Below are 5,382 nucleotides of genomic sequence, written 5' to 3' on the forward strand. Positions count from 1 at the left end.
ACATGAAATAGAAGTTGGGGTTTTGATTTTTTACTTTGCTTTTCTGTTTGGAGTGTAATTGTAACTACTGTATTGTAAATGATGGAAAATAATTGCATATGTTAAAAAAATAAATTGTGTTATATTAAAAAAAATAAAATAAAAGGCAGTACAGAAAAAAAAGAAATAATATCTCAGTGACTCATGTTTAGTGTATGAAGAGATTTTCAATATAATACATACCAGGTTTCTTTATATTGTTGACAAATGATTTGACTTAGTATCATGTGCAGATTCTTCTAACATCCCTGAGGAATGGAGAAATACCACAGTGTGATCAGCAGTGTGATCACAGTATGCCTCTGGCACCAGAGTTACCAATTTGTTCACTAAGACATTTCCAGTGTACATTTTTTAAGGTTATGTGATTCTAGTCTCTTACAGCTTTCAGTAGGGTAATGAATTGCAAGCCCTTCCAAGTATATTCACACAGGTTCCTAGCATGATCCCAAACATACAGGAGAAAAGAATACATTTCTCTTTTAATAAATATCAAGTGATAGTGATTATATGGATTTTTAAATTACCTTAAATGCCAATAATATACTATAGTTAAAAAATCATGTCCAGTACACTTATGAGGATAGACTATCAAAATATGCTACATTTCTAATCATAGATCAAACATATGTGCTCATTTGTGTCTTAATGGCAAGATTCTTACTGTTCAAACTTATAGATGTTTCTATTAATAACAAATGCCACCATGTATAGAGCATTACTTCTGTAGCAGGCATTGTCTTCAGTGTTTTATGTAAACATTATTTTCCTTAATCTATTTAACAACCAAGTAATTTGAGTAGTAGTATCTCCATTCTAGATGTGGAAACTAAAGCTCAAAGAGATGAAATAACTAACTTGATCAAGGACACATACCTTTTAGAATAAGTAATGGGAGCTTGGATTGGAAATCAGGTTCATCTCACTCCAAGATCCATTTCCCTTCCTGATTGTTCCATTTCTCCATCTCTCAAATATACCTTCAGGTTTCATTCAGATCACACTGCTTACAAAGTGCTTCTGCAATTAGCAGTGGGTTAATAAGCCTTTGAGGACAACAGAAGCAAAGAATGGTTTTTTGGTGATTGTTTTTGTTTTCCAGTATCACAACAAGGTTGGAAAATGCTTGCTTAACATAGGCCTGACATGAATGAAGCAGGCATTCGAGCCTCTTGGAATTTTCTGAACTAGTTTCCTCCATTTCTTAAAGTTTAATTGGAATGAATGAGAAGTCTTAGCATTTACATGAGCTTTTTTTTTCATATGATATTTTTAGCCCATAGTTCTCATTTGTTAATTATGCACAGTCAGTGAAATAAGATTTTTAACTTATTCATATTTTCAGCAAGGCAATAGAGATTTCTGTGAGAGACTTAAAATCAGGTTGCTGAATATATTTTACAGTAAATCCTAGAGACATTTTCTGTTATATTTTGCTCCCACTGTGCTTTTTATTGACTCATGAAAAATAGATATGTCAGTAAAACCAAAGCTTTTTTTGGTAGATATTTATCTTGTCTGAGGTTACCACCAAAACACTTTCTCAATTAGCATCCTTTAAAAATAACACACTCCTGTACATTGAAAGAATCTAATCAGTTGGTATTCACAACCCTAAGAAATAATGATTGTTACTTCCTTGAGAATGATGCTTAAGTACTCATGACTAAGTGTTTTAAAATGTTCAGTAATACTTGACAAATATAAAGTGTTGTGTATCACAGTCATTTCTTTAAGATTTTTTTAATATCTGAGTTTAAGTTTTGTCCTGTTGCTTTTATTCTTTGAATTATTTTGAGCTTTGTTTTGTAGAAATAAGGATGAAAAGAATATATCCCAGCCCTCAAAGGAGTTTTCTCTTCATTAGCTTTTACATTTTTAGGAGAGGCAAAGTCTTGAGAATTTCTTTTATTTCATACTAGTAAAACTAAAGATTGTTGATATGGGACTGTAGTTAAGATTTCCCTTTCTCTTTTAAAATTGTTTTTCTTAAGGAGAGAGTATTTCCCATCTCCAATTTCCTAAAGCCGGAACCAAAGAGTACAAACATCAAGAGGAATGGGATCTTATTTGTAATATAAAGCCTCTTCATGAAAACAGAAATTGTGATATTAGTACCAGAAACTCACTCCACAGTCTATGTTGCTTGAAAAATATATGCCTTTGTAGAGGCACCTGGATGGCTCAGTCGGTAAAGCGTCCGGCTTCGTCTCAGGTCATGATCTCACGGTTGGTGGATTTGAGCCCCACGTGGGGCTCTGTGCTGACAGCTAGCTCAGAGCCTGGAGCCTGCTTCGGATTCTGTGTCTCCCTCTCTCTCTGACCCTCCCCTGCTTGTGCTGTCTCTCTCTGTCTCTCAAAAAAAAAACCATATATGCCTTTGTAGATGCTTCATTTATTTTAATTAATACCAAACCACAGAAATTATTTTCCTTTTCCATTTTGGTCTCTTTGGGACTACAGATGCCATTTCAAACTGTGCAGCTGTTTTGTTGTTAAATCTTTTCCTGAAACACATAAGATATAAACTGATGGGCTGTTATTTGGCCCGTTTCATCATTTAATAGATTTTATTCTTGTTGTTTTAGTATTGCCTGTGATAAGCCCCCCATTTTGTGTAGAAATTTAACCTATTTACATGTGCCAAATTTCTCCATTGGTGATTCTTTAATAATGATTATTGACTTATTTTCTTCTACCCTCAATTGCATCAGTTTAGATTTTATATAATTTTTTTTTCTATTCTGGTTTTACTCTATTGTCCAGAAACAGAGGTAAGAAATATATGGAGAATGCTATAGAAATTGTATGGTTCAAGTTCATGAACCATATAATGCATATCAATAATCTATGTCAATATTTCTTTTTTCAAATATGGTTTAGATTTGGACTATTTTTATGTTTTTTAAATGAGCTTAGTCCATGAGAGGATGCTTATGAAAAATTAACAGTCTTGATGATAGGATTGCCAGATTTATCAAATGAAAATACTGCATGCTTAGTTAAGTTTGAATTTCACATAAATTATGAATATTTTTAATATTAACATGCCCTACATATTACATGACTTTTTAAGTATAAGTATATTGCACATAATACCCAATGCCCACTTAGATATTTGTGGGACATACTTATACTAAAAATTATGATTCCTCTGATATTGAAATTAAAATTTAACCAAGTATCTTATATTTCATTAGGCAACTCTACTTGGAAGGCATCATGGTAGCATAACTGAACATATATTGTTCTAACACTAAGTAGCTATGTAACCTTGGGCATCTCACTTAAGTTACCTGAACCTAAGTTTCATCACATGCAAAATAACAAATAATAGTTAAATTGCAGGTTTTCTGTAAAGATTCAAAATTACTTAAAACATCTGACACATAATAAATTTCCATTAACAAATAACTGTTACTGGGGCATCTGGGTAACTCAGTTGGTTAAACATCCAATTTCAGCTCAGGTCATGATCTCATGGTTTGTGGGTTCAGGCCCTGCATTGGACTCTGTGCTGACAGCTCAAAGCCTGGAACCTGCCTCGGATTCTGTGTCTCCCTCTCTTTCTGCCCCTTCCTACCTCACCCACCCCCTCTTTCTCTCTCTCAAAAATAAACATTAAAATATTTTTTAAGTAATAGCTATTATCAGAACAAGGAACTACTATAAAAGCAAGTTACCATTTTTTTCATCTTTATAATAAATGACAGCACTCGCATTGTCTTTTTTTCTAATTTAAACCTTGCCTTTCTCAAACATCTTTTTAAAATTTTATTAATTTTTATTTTATTGAGATAATTTACATATAAATTTTACATTTAAATTCACCATTTTGAAGTATACACATTAGTGTTTTTTTAGTATATTCACAAGGTTGTTCAACCATCACCACTATATACTTCCAGAACATTTTCATCACCCCCAAAAGAAACCCCATATTCATTAACAGGTACTCCCCATTCTTCTCATCCCCATCCCCTGGCAACCACTAATCAATTTTTGGTCTCTATGGATTTGCCTATTCTGGACATTATATAGAGATGTAATCATTTCATATGTGGCCTTTGGTGTCTGATTTCTTGCACTTAGCAGAATATTTTGAGATTCACCCATATTGCAGCATATATCAGTACTTCATTCTTTTTATGGTTGAATAAATTCCATTGTATGGATATATACTATATTTTGTCTATGTATTTAGCAATTGATAGACATTTGGATTTTTTCTCCTTATGGGCTATCAAGAATAATGCTGCCAGGAACATTATTGTGCAGTCTTTTTTATGAACATGTGTTTTCTTGTCTCTTGGGTATGTATCTAGGAATATAATTGTTGGGTCATACTGTCAGTCTGTGTTTAGCATTTTAAGGAACAGCCAGATAATTTTCCAAAATGATTCACCATTTTACATTCACGGCAGCAATGCAAAGAGTTCCAATTTATCCACATCCTCACATGTTATTATGTGTTTTTTCTTTCTCTTCCTTCTTTAAATTATAGCCATCCTAGTGGCATGAAGTGGTACCTCATTGTGGTTTTGATTATCCATTCTCTGAAGATTAACAATGTCTAACATCTTTTCATATGTATATATCTATATATAGATATCATTGAAGAAATATTCAAATATTTTGCCCATTTTAATTGGTTGTCTTTTTATTATTGAGTTAGGAGACTTTTTATATAACCTTATCAAATATATGATTTACAAATATTTTCTCCCATTTTATGGGTTATTTCTTCACACTCTTCACAGGGTCCTTTGATGCATAAAAGGTTTTAGTTTGGATGAAGCCATATTAATCTATGTTTTTTTCTTTGGTTGCTTATACTTTTGGTGTCATATTTACATTGTCTTTTGTTCCTTAGAGAATAAAAAAATTAAACCAGGAGTAAATAGGCATGATTTCTAGTCCCAAATTTGCAACTACATAAATGTGTGACCTTAATCCAGTATTGAATTTCATTTGGAACTAATTTTCCACATATTTGAAAAGAAGCTGGGTTCAACAGAGCACATATTTTATAATTTTGTGATATATTTTCTCTATAAAACCTGCTAGATAATTATTTCTCCACCTGCCTAACATTTGGCAATCTCTGGAGACATCTTTGGTTGTCACAACTAGGAAGGTGTGTTACTGGCATTGCATGTCCTGCTAAACATCTTACAATGCACAGGATAGATCCCACAATCAAGAATGACACCCACAAAAATGACACTAGTGCTGAGATTGAGACGCACTGCTCTAAAATTATGATTCAATTATTCCAGTTTAAGTGGCAGTCCTTGATTTTGTCTGTAGAAGCCAGATCATTTTGTGTTCTTACCCTAATAC

The sequence above is a fragment of the Suricata suricatta genome, chromosome X (genome assembly GCF_006229205.1).
Source record: "Suricata suricatta isolate VVHF042 chromosome X, meerkat_22Aug2017_6uvM2_HiC, whole genome shotgun sequence".
In the NCBI taxonomy this organism is placed as follows: domain Eukaryota; kingdom Metazoa; phylum Chordata; class Mammalia; order Carnivora; family Herpestidae; genus Suricata; species Suricata suricatta.